Source organism: Rosa chinensis, unplaced genomic scaffold, assembly GCF_002994745.2.
Source record: "Rosa chinensis cultivar Old Blush unplaced genomic scaffold, RchiOBHm-V2 RchiOBHmChr0c17, whole genome shotgun sequence".
NCBI lineage: Eukaryota > Viridiplantae > Streptophyta > Magnoliopsida > Rosales > Rosaceae > Rosa > Rosa chinensis.
Window position 1 is genome coordinate 69,277 of NW_020126830.1, and position 18,427 is coordinate 87,703.

The window sequence follows — 18,427 nt, forward strand, 5'->3', positions numbered from 1 at the left end:
TATGAATAAAACAAAATAAAACTTCATACTTTCCCACATTTTTCGATATATAAAAAAATCCGGATGCATGCAACATATATAAAACACTTAAGAAAGTAATCCGAAAAACGTTGAACTCCAGAAAACCGACTAGCCCCGCTAGCCACAACAACAGAGTAAAAGATTGAAATTTCAATACTCGAAAATATAAGACCAGCCCCGCTGGTTAAGAAAACTCAGACTAGTCCCCGCTAGTCAAAAATAGTATAAGTAGGGGAGAGATAGCCATACAAATGAGCCTCTCAGGCTAAAGTACTCCATTACTCCCGTAATATACCCTTACGCCACTAAGTGTAGCGATAGGATACTGAGCTACAGAATTACTGTCACAGAGACAGTAACCTGCGCCACAAAGGCGGAGGGCTACGGTGATCCCATCACCGCGCCACAAAGGCGGAAAAATCAATGCTAGCATGATAAAATCACCCCTCAGTATGGCACAGGGAAACATAACCGAAAATCCAGTAAATCCAAAATACATAAGGCTTCCCCCATCTCTCGTAAAAGAATTTCCAACGACGTGTCCCACACGCCAAAAATATCTCCAAATCAATAGCAGAAAGGCGAGAAATAATAATAAATCGTAATCCCCGTAAACCGAAACAAAACCAATTCTAAAATCATCATCAAGGCATTCCCAATGCCAAAATCGAAAGTCGATAAATAAATAGGAAAGATCAATAACTCAACGGCGTGTCCCACATGCCAAAATATTCTCGGGTCAATAATGAATAAGCAAGGAAGTTCAATAATGAACTAATATTTCATTTGGAAAATACCATGGAAAATACTTAGTTGAAAAACAACATAATTCAAAGTTTCGAATCCGGGCATAACAAAATTAATATCCAAAAAATCACAACCGGAATAATTCATAATCACTTCATGAAACTCATCACTGAAAGTATGACAGGACCCGCCCCGGTTTTCACCCTGAATCCGAAGAGGCCCTGCGGGGCCCACTTTAAAAGAAATTCTACCAAAAATTTGACAGAACTTCCCCTAAAAATGGACAACCCAAAACCTGTAGAAAAACATCAACACTTCTAAATCATCCATCCTTATTCTCCTGGAGCCACCCTGCTCCCTATATCACACATCTCACATATCTCATTTCATAAACAATTCTGATTAAGAATATTAATCTCATAGGTTATCAGAGCAATTTAATATACAGGCGAACAAGAGAATATAAAGCAAGATAAATGACCGATGCTTTTATAATGTGGAAGCTATGACAGCTATGCCTCAACCCCAAGTACGCTCGACCTCAAGCTAAACTGGCCTGCAAACTGGGCATTTAAAAACCGAAGGGCCAGGGAAAACATTTAAAATCCGTTAGAGTGAGTGGACGAAAATTAGTGATTTCAAATGAATAAGTAAAACTTAATGCTTTCCCAAGTTATTCTCTAAAATCTCGCATGCAGTACAAATCTTGAAAACACTCTTAATCATCTTCTTTACTGAAATCTCCATCACGTAACAAGAATATCTTGAAATCTCTTAAAATCTCATCCTCAATCCTTATAAAAACATCCTTTTCATGAGGCTCGTTTGATGACTAGAAAGGACTGCTGTCTAGTCATCTCATGCCATCTAGGAGGGACTGCCACTCAGATGACGCATCGGAAGGGACTGCCAATCGAATAGGAGGCGGTGGATAGATGGGACTGCCAACTAGCCACATGTAGTAGACGGGACTGCCGACTAACCACAGGTAGTAGACGGGACTGCCGACTAACTACCTCTTATCATCTGGAGGGGACTGCCGACTAGATGACTCACCGAAGGGGACTGCCGACCGGGATATAGTCTGGAGGGGACTGCCGACCAAACTATTACCTAGAGGGGACTGCCGACTAGATACTGTACGCATGCGCCAAAACTGGCCTCCTAATAAACTGAATAGCCTCCTCAAGAACTGAAAATAATCTCTTTCAATCACTTGCTTTCGGAAAGAAACTTGATATTACCTCAATAAATCAATACTAATTCATCGAAAGCATAACTCAGTAATAACTCACTAACTCAATCCTCGATATCTCAATAAATCCTCGAAAGCATAATCACATGCTCTATAATTCAATAATTGCTTTCGGAAAGAAAACTCCATCTAACCCAAGTCTGATAAGTGCGGAATTCAAAACCCAATAAATCTCGATAAATCAATCATGCTCAAATATTTGCTAATCCCTCGCACTCGTATATTTTCATAAAAACTGATATTCGAAAACAATAATTCTCATAATATTTTTCGAATCATTCACTTCCCGAAAATCATTTCCCAACTCAATAACTCATGAATGACTATCTCAAAAAATCTACTAAAAGCCATCGGGAAGGAATTTCAATACTAATCTCGTAATCCATAAATAAATCTCGATAAACTAAATCTCAAATATTCAAACATAATTAATCTCATTTGGAAGAAAATAATAATAATACTGCATGCAAGAATTAATTTAAAAACAAATGTCCACTCACAGTACTATTTAGGCGATCATGCATACGAGTTCTTCGTCGAGCAATAGCTCGGTACATCGCCCTGTACACAATTATATTCCGTGAATAGTTATCGACAAATTAATACGATTCCTAAAATCAATTCCTCATAATTACATCTCCACTTCTCCTTGGATGCAACCCAAATTATACCACTAATACCAATTCGTTAATTTAAAGGTTCCAAGACAGAACCGAGAGATATCCGACGGTCGGATTCTCGTAATTCGATAATCGAAACCCTAACTTCAAAATTCATAATCAATTAAAAACTTCTCCAATTCCAACCAAATCACATATTCAACTTCTACCAAAATTATAGGATTTAACTAGCTAATAAAAAACATAATATAAATCACTGTTCATACACCGCACTATTCACAATCGCACTATTCATGCGATGACACTGTTCAATGCGGCGGCCAACTCCTCCTCCGGCCACCAAATTTCATCCACAGCATCATATCACATTTCCAATAACTTTCTCAACTGTGACAAAGTCAGAAAATACCTTGAAGTGGCCGAACAATAAGCAAACCGAAGTAGAGTAAAATTTCTAATTATGCTTTCTTCCTCCACGCTGCAAATCGCTCAAGATATTTGGGGAGCTTCAAGTACGCCTCAAGACGCTTCTTAAAAGCCTGGCTTGTCGCCGGAGGTGGCCGGAATTCGGGTCAACGGTCACCTGCTACAGTAAACTCAAGGACCCAATACGTCGTTTTCCCCGGCCAAGCCGCAGTGAGCAACCACCGTAGGGCCAAGAGGAGGTCAAGACGAGTCCGTAGCCACCGATTTGACGCTTTTTTGGTGGTCTAGAGGTGGTGAAAGAGGAGGTTGCAGAAGAGAGAAAGAGAGAGTTGCAGAAGAGTTGCAGAAGAGAGACTGAGAGAGACGGGGGGAAGGAGAGAGAAAAGAAAGAAAAGTTACCCCGGCCACAGTAACTTTTCAAATTTATATAAATCTACCATAAACAGTAACTTTCTTATTTCGCTTATAACTTTCGCATACGAACTCCGATTTTTACGTACCACATATGCACGCGCTCGGTTTAACGTCCTCTACAACTTTCATGAAGGAAATTTTCTCAAATTTTGACCCGAACAAAAAGTCAACTTTTAGGGCCCCCTAAAATGTCGAAACGGAGCCAAAAAGTAATGTAAATGTCGTTTACCCATCGAAAGACTTGTAAACTGGTAAATTTAGGTTCGGGACGTTACAATCTCCCCACCTTATAAAAATTTCGTCCTCGAAATTCCATACTGTTGAAGTAGAGATGGGTGCACACGCCAATCCATAGTAAACAGTCACGAAGATGAATAGCACATCAATCGTACGGCTGTGGCGATGATAAGCACAGAAAAGATGTGCAAGTCTGCTCAAATCATGTAGAAATTACCTTCAAAACTGATCCAAAACTTGACCAATTAGAACATGGAGATCAACCCTTATAAGAAACAATTCTCTAGTTGAAATCTAGCCAATTATTGCGATCTGAATAATTCTCACAGCGTTCTTACTAAATTCAGTGTCTTAATAGATAGATTTACTTCCACTCATTACTGACCGTCCTTAACAACTAAGGGAGAATATCGTCAAACATTATGTTTGAAGCAACCTGTAAGTGGTTCAACTATGTGAGCAGAAACACCTACTAAAATTCTCAGAATAAAGACTCAAGGCTAAATCAAGGTCGGTTACTTGAACGAACCACACCTTGAAACTGCATAACGAAAATCAAATCTTCTTTGGATTAAGTTTTCCCTTTGCAATCTTAAGTCAACGACTGGAGTAGCTGATAATCTCGACAATCTCGATTACACAAGCAACCAAAAACATATACTTAGAACCCCAAATGTATCAATGTTCCAAGTTGGATACCCTTGTCTTACCTAACTATGTAGTAGTACATACTCACAAGTACACAACTTCGACGTCAAGAAATTTAGGTTAAATAATAGTTCAGATGACTCATGGTATCAATATCACAAACTATTCAGTTTGAATAGTAGCATTCATACTCTTTTTCATATAACTCGTACAGTGAAGATCCACTTTGTTTACCAACAACATGATAATACATTTACCCATACTTAAAACAATTTCAATTCGTACACGGGTTTAGGAAAGTCCAACAGTTAATAAAACACCACAAGATGCTCACTGATAACCCACATGTCTGAAACAACCAATTTCCTTAGCAACCACAAAAACCACACTTCCTCTTTGTCTATTTGTGCTTGGATTTTGATCGAATGTCGTGCACGTAGAGGTCCCACAGTTGTCAAGCATATCAAAGAGTAGCCTCGAACCAACCTATAAGTTCTTAATCATGAAGGTTATAGGGTCACTACACTTCCTTTGCGCTACTTTGATACCCAACTAAACATTGATCAAAGCCTTGAGATGACAACTAAGTCAACTAGAGAAACTTCTTAGATACATATCCTGCTGGCCATAAAGCGACACATTTCGCATACCTGTTCATGTTCAAAATTTCTGTACCAGACTGCTAGCAAAGTAGTCAATTCTTTCTTCTCCGCGTTTCCAAACCATAATATTCCAATAATCAACGTCAATCTTGCAAGTATTGAGTATAGCCAACTCTCCTTGCATGGCTCAAAGCCGATATCCCAAACGATACTGTCATCGCTAAACTGAGGATGAAGTAGCTGGAGATCCGCCCTCTAACAACACTTATTCAATTATATTTCAGCTACAACAGCAATTCCAAAAACTAATCTGCGCTAACTAAGATTGCACCAAAATTTCCCAAAACCTCATCTCGCTAAGCATAAATCCAACAACACAACTCAATCATAGTCGCTCAACAATCTAGTACTTCAAGTGTCAGTTGAAACCCTTGATAAACTCAAGTCCAAACAAATAATTTCCAAACTCAACTCCAACATTTTGCCAAGTCATCGTACTATAAACCCGTGATGGTGACCGAAGATCAATCGTACCAACAGCTTTCTATACTTCTCCAACAAGGGTCACCATACGGTAGAAAGATCGATCAAAGTGAAAACTAAATTTCAAACTGTTTAACCCATTACCACCAGTAACGGTACCAAGGTAGTAAAATTCACTTAATTCCTTCAAAGCAATCTGTTAGTATATGTATTTAACTCAAGCAACAACCAATTTTCCTAGATACAATACACCGTTCACAGAGTCTTTCCTCGAACAACAACCTTGATGAAAATAGACACTCGTCCAACATCTCGTATCACACCAAGCGGTACCTAGATCTGAAATTAATCCAACCACCTGGCGATCCAACTCCACATTTAATCACCGTTGAAATACGTCCACTGCAAGACAAACCGCATTACGTTTGACCCACATATAACAAAGAATTCTGGTCAAACCTTAATCTGAAATATTTCCGAGCCAACTGAGAAACTTATTTCCTCAAAGTTATTCCACTAACCACTCTTACAATATCACAATCTAACTGTCTAACAAAAACTTCACCAAGAGTCTATCACAATTAATCTTCAAGGCTCCACAATTTATAACTCGAATCATACTCTGTATCACAAGTAATTCCACTTGCACCATTATGAATACCAACGAAATCACTACCGCTATTCTCCAATTTAGGTACAACCATTTAGCCAAAACGGATAACTAATTAAGTACACAAATCGATACAATCTCATATACAAAAGTTGTTTCTCATCTTCTCAATTAAATACTGGCAAAGATCATAACTCGACTGTAAAGCTCTATGCGTCCAACTAAATACTCAAGTTTCAAACATAAAACTATAATCAAACTTAAATTCTGTCTATCTCCTTACTCAATACGATCCACAACTTCAAAAGGATCAATTATAAGTCAATGTATCAAAAATCAATTTTTCCAATCCGAACAAAACAAAATCCAAATATCATGGTTAGGTCAAAGAGCCAAGATAACCAGTCATGATTTCCAAGTAATCTCCAACAACTATCATGATATCACAAATGTCACATACATGCCATATCACATCACGTAACACATCTCCTGAAACTTGGTTCAACGTCAAACCACTAATATTACTAGTTCCATTTCCATCAACAATTCTGATTCTAAAGCAATTTATAGCAAACTGAGACAACCCAAATCTATGCCCACTCAACTCTAACAATCAAACACGAATCGAACTCCAGTCTTGCCCTTAAACCTTACCCCAACAAATTTGTTGGCATCGAGGGAGAGATAACCACCACATTCCCTCGGATCACATTTCATAGCATAACTCACCCTGTAAGGTAATCTAACATCACCATCACCATGAAAGGTGCAAGACACTTAAACAATCTGATATGCAGACAGATCCCTATGAGGTCGGCGTATAAGAGGCATAGCACCTGAAGGAAATCAACTAACCACGTACCTTACATACTTGATGAATACTTCAGCACCGAAGAGTAACGATGGGGAACCGCTGCAGTCGGGCCATCACTCGGGAGGTACTGAGTAACATCAAGCATATAAGGTAACCAGATCGAAACAAGTCTACAGAATCTTACAACCTAGTGCTTTGATACCAACTGACAGGACCCACCCCGTTTTCACCCTGAAATCCGAAGAGGCCCTGCGGGGCCCACTTAAAAGAAATTCTACCAAAAATTTGACAGAACTTCCCCTAAAAATGGACAACCCAAAACCTGTAGAAAACATCAACACTTCTAAATCATCCATCCTTATTCTCCTGGAGCCACCCTGCTCCCTATATCACAACATCTCACATATCTCATTTCATAAACAATTCTGAATTTAAGAATATTAATCTCATAGGTTATCAGAGCAATTTAATATACAGGCGAACAAGAGAATATAAGCAAGATAAATGACCGATGCTTTTATAATGCGGAAGCTATGACAGCTATGCCTCAACCCCAAGTACGCTCGACCTCAAGCTAAACTGGCCTGCAAACTGGGCATTTAAAACCGAAGGGCCCAGGGGAAAACATTTAAAATCCGTTAGAGTGAGTGGACGAAAAATTAGTGATTTCAAATGAATAAGTAAACTTAATGCTTTCCCAAGTTATCTCTAAAATCTCGCATGCAGTACAAATCTTGAAACACTCTTAATCATCTTCTTTACTGAATCTCCATCACGTAACAGAATATCTTGAAATCTCTTAAAATCTCATCCTCAATCCTTATAAAACATCCTTTTCATGAGGCTCGTTTGATGACTAGAAAGGACTGCTGTCTAGTCATCTCATGCCATCTAGGAGGGACTGCCACTCAGATGACGCATCGGAAGGGACTGCCAACCGGAATAGGAGGCGGTGGATAGATGGGACTGCCAACTAGCCACATGTAGTAGACGGGACTGCCGACTAACCACAGGTAGTAGACGGGACTGCCGACTAACTACTCTTATCATCTGGAGGGGACTGCCGCTAGATGACTCACCGAAGGGGACTGCCGACCGGGATATAGTCGGAGGGACTGCCGACCAAACTATTACCTAGAGGGGACTGCCGACTAGATACTGTACGCATGCGCAAAACTGGCCTCCTTAATAAACTGAATAGCCTCCTCAAGAACTGAAAATAACCTCTTTCAATCACTTGCTTTCGGAAAGAAACTGATATTACCTCAATAATCAATACTAATTCATCGAAAGCATAACTCAGTAATAACTCACTAACTCAATCTCGATATCTCAATAATCCTCGAAAGCATAATCACATGCTCTATAATCAATAATGCTTTCGGAAAGAAAACTCCATCTAACCCAAGTCTGATAAGTGCGGAATTCAAAACCCAATAAATCTCGATAAATCAATCATGCTCAAATATTTGCTAAATCCCTCGCACTCGTATATTTTCATAAAAACTGATATTCGAAAACAATAATTCTCATAATATTTTTCTGAATCATTCACTTCCCGAAAATCATTTCCCACTCAATAACTCATGAATGACTATCTCAAAAATCTACTAAAAGCCCTCGGGAAGGAATTTCAATACTAATCTCGTAATCCATAAATAAATCTCGATAACTAAATCTCAAATATTCAAAACATAATTAAATCTCATTTGGAAGAAAATAATATAATACTGCATGCGGAATTAATTTAAAACAAATGTCCACTCACAGTACTATTTAGGCGATCATGCTACGAGTTCCTTCGTCGAGCAATAGCTCGGTACATCGCCCTGTACACATTATATTCCGTGAATAGTATTCGCAAATTAATACGATTCCTAAATCAATTCCTCATGATTACATCTCCACTTCTCCTTGGATGCAACCCAAATTATACCACTAATACCAATTCGTTAATTTAAAGGTTCCAAGACAGACCGAGAGATATCCGACGGTCGGATTCTCGTAATTCGATAATCGAAACCCTAAACTTCAAAAATTCATAATCAATTAAAAAACTTCTCCAATTCCAACCAAATTCACATATTCAACTTCTACCAAAATTATAGGATTTAACTAGCTAATAAAAAACATAATATAATCACTGTTCATACACCGCACTATTCACAATCGCACTATTCATGCGATGACACTGTTCATGCGGCGGCCAACTCCTCCTCCGGCCACCAATTTCATCCACAGCATCATATCAACATTTCCAATAACTTTCTCAACTGTGACAAAGTCAGAAAATACCTTGAAGTGGCCGAACAATTAAGCAAACCGAAGTAGAGTAAAATTTTCTAATTATGCTTTCTTCCTCCACGCTGCAAATCGCTTCAAGATATTTGGGGAGCTTCAAGTACGCCTCAAGACGCTTCTAAAAAGCCTGGCTTTGTCGCCGGAGGTGGCCGGAATTCGGGTCAACGGTCACCTGCTACAGTAAACTTCAAGGACCCAATACGTCGTTTTCCGGCCAAGCCGCAGTGAGCAACCACCGTAGGGGCCAAGAGGAGGTCAAGACGAGTCCGTAGCCACCGATTTGACGCTTTTTGGTGGTCTAGAGGTGGTGAAAGAGGAGGTTGCAGAAGAGAGAAAGAGAGAGTTGCAGAAGAGTTGCAGAAGAGAGACTGAGAGAGCACGGGGGGAAGGAGAGAGAAAAGAAAGAAAAGTTACCCGGCCACAGTAACTTTTCAAATTTATATAAATCTACCATAAACAGTAACTTTCTTATTTCGCTTATAACTTTCGCATACGAACTCCGATTTTTACGTACCACATATGCACGCGCTCGGTTTAACGTCCTCTACAACTTTCATGAAGGAAATTTTCTCAAATTTTGACCCGAACAAAAGTCAACTTTTAGGGCCCCCTAAAATGTCGAAACGGAGCCAAAAAGTAAATGTAAATGTCGTTTACCCATCGAAAGACTTGTAAACTGGTAAATTTAGGTTCGGGACGTTACAAAGTAATTCCTCGTGATAAATCAAAATCAGGAATCCGAAAACAATTATATGCTCAAAATGTAATATAATAAATAACTAGAGCATTACTTTAAGAAATAAATGCATGCATCATTATTTAAAAACAAAAGTCCACTCACAGTACTATTCCGACGATCATGCATTCGAGTTCCGTCATCGAGCAATAGCTCGGTACGACGCCCTGTACATAATATATTCTGTGAATAACTATTCTAATTAAATACGATTCTCAAAATCGAATCCTCATAAATCATCTCCCCAATTCTTCTCGGATTCAGCCCAAATTATACCACTAATACCAATTCGTTAATTTAAAGGTTCCAAGGAAAACCGAGAGATATCCGACGGTCGGATTCTCGTAATTTGATAATCGAAACCCTAAACTTCAAAAATTCATAATTAATTCCAAGTTTCCCCAAAAATTACCAAACTTCACATACAAGCTCTACACAATTTATAGGATTTAATGGGCTAAAAAAAATAGAATTTAAATTATTGTTTAAACACCACCACTGTTCACGCACCGCACGGTTCACGCATGACACTGTTCATGCGCGGCTAACTCCTCCTCCGGCCACCAAATTTCAACCACATAATCATCTCAACATTCTAACCATTTTTCATAACTGTGACCAAGTGAGAAAATACCTTGAAGTACTCCAATTTTTCTGATGAACACAAACCCGGAAATCTCCAAACCCACCAATTTGGAAATCCTTCAAATTCACCTTCCAAACGTGGAAATTTCAACTAGAAGTCTTGAGGGAATATGATCAGTGACTCGAGGCGCTCCTAATAGAACCAATTTTCCCGCCGGAGATAGCCGAAAACTGGAGAATTTCACCGGAGAAGCAAATTGCTACAGTAACAATGATTGCATAAATTCGGGGTTTTCCGGCCAAATCACCGATACCCACTGATACCATCATATAGAGGAGGAAGAGACGGTCCAAGGACAACTGGAATCACATCAATCGGACGCCGGACGGTGAAGAAATCCGAAAAAGAAAAAGAGAGGGCGACGCGGGGGAAGAGGGAGAGGAGAGAGAGAGGGTCAGGGTAAGTTCTGAAAATGGGAACTTACCTCGGTAAGTTTCCTTATATATAGAGAGTTACCATGAACAGTAAATTCACCTTTTCACTTATAACTTTCACATACGAACTCCGATTTTTACGTACCACATATGCACGCGCTCGGTTTAACGTCCTCTACAACTTTCATGAAGGAAATTTTCTCAAATTTTGATCCGAACAAAAAGTCAACTTTTATGGCCACTAAAAGTACCAAAACGATAGTAAAAGTGAAAATAGTTGTCGTTTACCGTCCAAATGACTAGTAAACGGATAAATTAAGATACGGGATGTTACATTCTCCCCTCCTTATAAAAATTTCGCCCTCGAAATTTCATGCCGGTTAGAAAAGGCACACCAATTGATTAATACCACAATCTCAAAACTTATCAAACTCTTCCTTAGATTAAGCTTTCCTTTTCGTAACCTCAAATCAACAACCAACAAAACTCTGATGATCCCCACTACAAAAGCAAGGAAAACATGCTCATAATCCAAAATTATCAACGTCTAAAGTCAAATCACTTGACTAGCTGAACCATGTTGCACCATAAACTTGCAAGCACATGAAGTCCGGTGTAAAAGAAAATTCAATTCAATGGTTAGCCCAGATAACACATGGTATTGACGTCACCAACCACTCTGTTAAAATTATAGCATTCGTAACTTTTCATAAAAGTCGTTTGGTGAAGATTCAACCCGGTCACCAACAATATTATGATAATCGCAAGAGGGTCATTGCTAATCGGCAATTCCAAGACAAATAACTTCCTTAGCTACCACAACACAGCACTTCCTTCCTTGGTTGTTTGTGCTTAAATTCCTAATCGATGGTCGTTCACATAAAGATCCCATAGTTGTCAAACATACAAAGGTCAACTCGAACGAACCTATAAGTTCTTAATCAAGTAGGTTATGGGGTCAATACACTTCCGCTGTGCTACTCTGATACCTGACTAAAATCATTGGTCCGGCCTTGAGATGACATTCCGAGTCGATTAGGAAAACTCATTTGATAGCTACCTTGCTAGCCACACATATAACACCTCACTCGAATACTTTTATAAATATCATAATGTGAAAAATGTTCTAAATCAAAGGTGTCTCAAGAGATTTACTAATCACCAATGTCTCCAATCAAAACTGCTACTATTTCTCACAAGTTAGTACTCACTTAACTGCCATATCATGTACCACGTCTTCAGAAATCTGGTGCAAGCAAAAAAAATTATAACTATTAACTCTACTCCAGCTCGACGACTCAAGTCCGAAAGAAGATGCATCACACTCAAGTTGTTCTTAGCGCTACAATTCTTTAATAGTCATAGATCTGATATCTGGTTGAATCCATATCGTTCTCGTTGATCTCTATTGCCCCAAATGATATTCTTAATTCATATACCCAGGTAATTCTCACTACCGAGAGCACCACAATCTGAATTGCTAGATGCTAGACTCGAATTTTGATCAATCCAAAATAAAATAGCTTTCTTATTCAGTTAGGAAGACTCTCTCTTATAACTACTCCACCAGCCTCAAGTAGAAACATCTCCAACCAACCGTCTGACAAAACCTTATGACAATTTCATTACAGATACGACATTGCGGAAATTTTCCAAACCTTGTATGTACCAACTCCTTTAATGGACTACGATGTCTCCAACAACACCAGTAGATGCTCCAAATCTGATCCAAGAGTTGACCAACTAGATTAGAAACTCAATACTTGAAATGAACGATTCTCAAACTGAAATCATGCCAGTCATAATAATTTGATCGATTCCATAGCAACCCCGCCAAACTCAATCCTCCCAAAAGAAAGGTTTACCTCCATTCGTGACTGAAAAACCTTATGTTTGAAGCAACCTGTAAATGGTTCGATAAGTAAGCAAAAGCGCATCATGTTACGTGAACGTAAAGTACCCCGAAAGACTTATCGAGAAACCCATCATTGAATGCTACCATAAACCGAAACTTGTTGACTATCGTCGCCCCGCAAAGAAAAATACTACCAAACCTTCGCCAGAACTCAAAGATTTTAAATTAAGATCATAACCACATCACCTAGCTAGCACTTCCACTTGAATTACTATGGACACCCCGTGGCGTCACTACGACTATTTCTTGATCCCAAGTTCAACAATTTCACGCAAATGGATATCCAATGACACTTAATAATACCCTCATGTGCGATAAAAGTGATCGCAACCATCGTAAGACCATCTGAATGTCCTTGATTTCTGAAACCTCTCAAAACCTCAATACTCCCTTTTGTGCTTTTTATTGGTTCCAAAATCCAAATTCTAGCTACACAAGGCCATCCTCCCCTGGCAACATCACCAGTTTTAAGATGAAGGACACCCGTCCAACATCATGTATCACCTCTAACGATACCAGGATCCGTCAGTGGTCCCACCACATTACGATCAAATTTCCAAGTTCAACCCATAAGAAGTTTTACTCCAAATATGACTTAGAACTCCGGTCAAACTATGACCTGAAATACTTCCTGAGTCAACTGGGAAAACCCATGTCCTTAGAGTTACTCTACTTACTACTCTTATAAAATCTCAACCATTCCATCAATCAATTGCTCCATTAAGAACTTACTACAATTCACTCCCTATGACTTCACGTTTCAGAATCCGAATCAAACTCCGTATCACATGGTAATTGATGTCGCTTTTATCGAGCGACCAATTTAACCCTGAAATGTCATTAGTAGTATAAAGTAAATAGGGATCGTTCTATTCCGGGGATTGAGGGTACACCTGTCATTATCAAACAATTAAACAATTAAAATTAAAACAAAGTATAATATTTACAAAAATAAACAAAATATATACATATTTACGAAAAAGGGGGGATTTTTGATTTTGGTTTTCTATTTTCGAAAATAAAAGCTAACTAAATAATTAAAAATGCAAAAACATAAAAATATAAATGGAATGTAAGAACAAAGATCAAAGTCGAAACTCATGATTAAAATTGATTCAAGTTCATCATTGTTCATCATAGTCATGCAAGAGGAGTTGATCATGTGAAACGTTCAAAAGCAAACAATTTCCCATATTGTACTTTCAATGCTAATTAACCTAAGCGAAAGCACCTAGATTAATTCTATCAAACATGCAATCAAGCCCTAGAAAGCTAGTCAATCATGTCATGTTTAACGCAATAAACACCTAGAAAGGCTATCAACTCAAATGTGCAACTTAGTATGAAAAGTCCACCTAATTGCAATCTTCTTTGATTAAATTCGGTTTTTGTACAAAACCTTTACTACTTATCGATTCAAGAACACAAAACCAAAAAGTTGATTCATGTTCTCAAATTCGTAGCAACAATCACATAAGAACCCTAAATGTTTCGAACCATTCAAGATAATCATACAAAAGATTTCTATCATGCAAATTTAATCAAACACTCACACAAAGCAACCATAAATCGCAATATATGAATCTGAAAATTAACAATTCATCATAAATTTCAGAAAACAATACTTGTTCATACATATGTGTCAACTAAGGCAAAACCAACGAAAATACAAAGCAAAGGTACAAGGAGAATCGGATTACACCGTGATGAAGATGAGATGAATGAAGTGATGATGTGGTCTCTTGAATTTCGAAAGCAATCTTCAAGGTGGAGGGTGGATGGTGTGCACGGCTTGTCTTCTTCTTCCTTGGCCTTGCTTGCACTTCGTGGTTGCCCTAGAGGATGGAGAAGAACACGGCTAGGCTAGAGAGATTTCTGAATTATTTTCTCAAAGTATAAACGCAAAAGAATGGAACTTGGGACCCCTTGACGTTGAGAGAAGAGAGGAATATATAGGGGACGGCTTCTAGGTCTTCAATCCGTCCACAACCCTAGCAAAGCTCACGGCAATCTCTTGCTTCCTCCACATAATTTTCTCCAATGATTTCGTGCCACATAAGCCCTATGAGGTGGTGCAACCAATCACAAAATTCCAATATAAATTCCCTAAATAATCTTGCCGAAATATATATAGATATTTTCTGATTTCCTTCACCAATTTCGGCAACAATATACTTAGAGAATAAAGGGGGACGAACCTAGACTCCTTTGAGAGCTTTTTGTGTTCAACACATATTCTCTTTCCTTTAAAAGCTCCCTAAGAAATCTCCACGAAATCTCTTTATTTTTTTCTGATTTTTCCTCACGGCAAAACCCTTGTTTTTCTCTTCATTATCTTTTGCCGAATTCCCTAGGGTTTGCACGGCATCCCCTTGTTTTCCTCTTGGCTTGGACGGCTAGGTCTTCTAGGGTTTTATCTCTTGATTTATTTCCATAAAAATAACCCTAGAAATCTCCATAGAAAATCTTCTTTATTTTCTGATTTTTGGACGCCTCTTCCTTGTTTCTCTCATGCAATTCCACGGCAAACATATCTTTAGGGCTAGGGTTTGCGTCACAAACCCTAGTGTCATGGGCTTTGATGGGCCATTATCCAATTTGCCGAAAATCCAAGGAGTTCTTGGGCCTCGTTGCTTCATCTTCAAGCCTTCTCATTTTCCAACGCAAAACACATTATTTTTCCATTTCTTTTTCATGGTTGCGTTGGAAACTTGCTAGGGAAGCCTTCCTCCATTTCGTAGGATTTCCTGGTTGGACTAGGAAAGCTTGTTTCTTCATTTCTGCTCAAATGTGTGGGCCATTTTCTCTCATGTTCGTTCGTCTTGATGTTCGCAAGCTCCTCTTTCCATTCGTGCGTTCATTTCCACTTTCTAGCTCGGAGGTCCTGAAAATAGAAACTATACTTAAAATAGAAACTTTCTAAAAAATGAAAATAGAAACTTACTAAAAATGAAAAATAGAAACTTTCCAGAAATGAGAAATGAAAAATGAGAAATGAGAAATGAGAAATGAAAAATGAAGACAAAAATGGAAACTTTCTACAATAAGGAACTTTCCCAATCAAAGAATGGAAACTTTCCCAAACAGGGATTTCTCAAGGAAATGGCGCAGAAAAGTGTAGGGAAATGCAGTTAAAACGTCGCATTAAAATGCTCCTATCAAATTCCCCCACACTTAGCTTTTGCTAGTCCCTTAGCAAAATCAAACTAAGACACACACTAAGACTCAACGAAAATTTAAAGACTTGACAAAACAATGACTCTATTGCCCTTCAACTATTTGTCTCAGCAATCTCTTACTTTCATAACACCAAGATTAGCACTTAACCAAAATTCAATGTTAGGCATTCGAGAGTTAATTAAAACACATAACTTACATATACACAAGTAGGACTTGGTTGAAACAATGGTGATGGTTTCTGTTAAGCATGTTTCAAACAAGTATGATTCAACTCCTCACAAGTTATATCCACTCTTTCTTCTCTCAGATCATGGCAATGCTTAAAAGCTTATACACTCAAGTATATGTGAAAGATAGCAAGTATATCACATAATTCAAGAAACGAAAGCACATGTATAATTTTCTTTAAAGATCTCATGAAGGATACCAACTACTTGCACAGATGGACCCAAGCCATAGGTTCAACTCTTGCAACTCATCTCCACATCAAAGGCTGTCCCATCTTAAGGATCAAGAAGGTCTTATCAAGGGTTGTAATGGGGCTAGGGCTTAAGGTTTAAGGAAATGAAAGGTAAGGATTTATCAAAGTGTCCTAAAAACCTAGCAGAGCATATGTAGATGTAGAGACCTCAAGAAATCCACCAAGGTATTGCAAAAACGTCACTTTCCCTAGAGGTAACATAAAAGGGGCCTAATGTCTTCATGTTGGGCCCAATCTTCATTGTAAACTTCCCTTGAACTATAGTGAATGGACAAAGGCCAAATTTTTCTGTAGTGGGCCTTCAGTTCAACGTAAACTCCAAAATCACCAAGTATGGGGGACTAAAATCCATAAACATTTTCTTTCTTTTCTTTTAGCCGTATACATTTTTTTCTTTTTTTTTTTTTTTCTTTTTCTCGGCTTTTTCATATATTTTTCTTTTACGGACAAGTCTACCCCCACACTTTAACTTTCACCTCTTCTCAATTTTCATCCTTAGCACCAAACCCATGTAGTATGTCTCAAAAGATAGCTCCACTAAGTTCTTAGGACAAAGGGTAGGGTTGTTACTATACTAAGCTTCATGGTTAAGGATTTTAGGGTGATGAACGAAAAGGCTTAATGTAGGCTCAAAGGGGCTTATCTAGGGGGTCCCACGACGGGCACAAATGGGGACACAAGTTTATATGGCAATGGTGGTAATTCCTAGGATGCCTCTATCCCTTCCAGAATCAGGGCCATGTATTGACAAACGTCTCAACAAGCACAAGAGTGAATTCTAGCATTCTCTAGTCCATCAAACTTAATCTATGGCAAGCAGTCAATCAAATGAAGAATAATGAGATCATCAAAACATCGCCAAGAAATTAAGAATATATATTTCATTTTTACTCCAAGAAAAAGGGACATGGCTCAATTATCTCACATGGGCTTATATGAATCAAAACTCATCCTAACATGCTCATATTCTGTACCAAAGTTTTCGAATCCATATCCACTACAAGGCACACATTTTTCATATATCTCAATTAACCAAAGAATACCATGTTTAAAAATCATCTCAATCTTGTGATCCTCTTTTAGTCATGATTTTAGAGATATAGAATCATCCTAGACAGTTGAAAGGGCATCCTAAGACTCAAAACAAAAACAAAAGCAACGAAAATTTTTAAATTTTTGACATTTTTCAATTTTTTTGTATTTTTCAATATGTGACTCAAGATAAAAGTGTAAATCCCTTCCCCCACACTTAAATATTGCATTGTCCTCAATGTAATCAATAAAAAGCATGCAATGAAACACTTAAGCATATAGGGATGAAATTTACGAAAATGACTACCAACATAAAGAAAAATTGGAGGAGTAAAAGGGAGAGAGAAAACAAATCTGCGTTGATGATTCCTCCACAGCTACTTCAGAATTGGGTTGCCTCCCAAGCAGCGCTTAATGTTTATAGTCTTTCAGCCTAGACTTGTACCTCCATTTAATCCTCAGGGTTTGGAACGTTTTGGAGGGGTACATCCTCCACTTCATGTTCCACAAATGCCTCATAGTAAGGCTTCAAGCGATGGCCATTCACTTTGAACTCGTTGCTTGTATGTTCACTCTTTATCTGCACAGCTCCATGAGGAAACACATGAGTGATAACAAAAGGCCCAATCCAACGAGAACGAAGCTTACCTGGGAAGAGTTTGAGACGAGAATGGAAGAGAAGAACTTTTTGACCCACAACAAAAGTCTTTCTTCGAATCATTTTGTCATGGAATGCCTTAGTCTTATCCTTGTAAATTTTAGCACTTTCAAAGGCATCATTCCTTATCTCCTCTAACTCTTGCAATTGCAACTTCCTATGAAGCCCAGCTGCATCCATATCCATGTTGAACTGCTTCACAGCCCACCAAGCTTTGTGCTCCAACT

General features: G+C 38.4%; 1 long non-coding RNA gene across 1 annotated transcript; it reads right to left on the reverse strand.

Moving 5' to 3' along the window:
- Nucleotides 1-882: 882 nt before the first annotated feature.
- On the reverse strand, nucleotides 883-10,053 carry LOC112181267. Its single transcript, XR_002928743.2, has 3 exons — nucleotides 9,882-10,053; nucleotides 8,236-8,238; nucleotides 883-937 (listed from the first exon to the last, which is right to left on the reverse strand). It is a non-coding gene; the product is annotated as an uncharacterized LOC112181267 (long non-coding RNA).
- Between the last annotated feature and the right edge of the window lie 8,374 nt (nucleotides 10,054-18,427).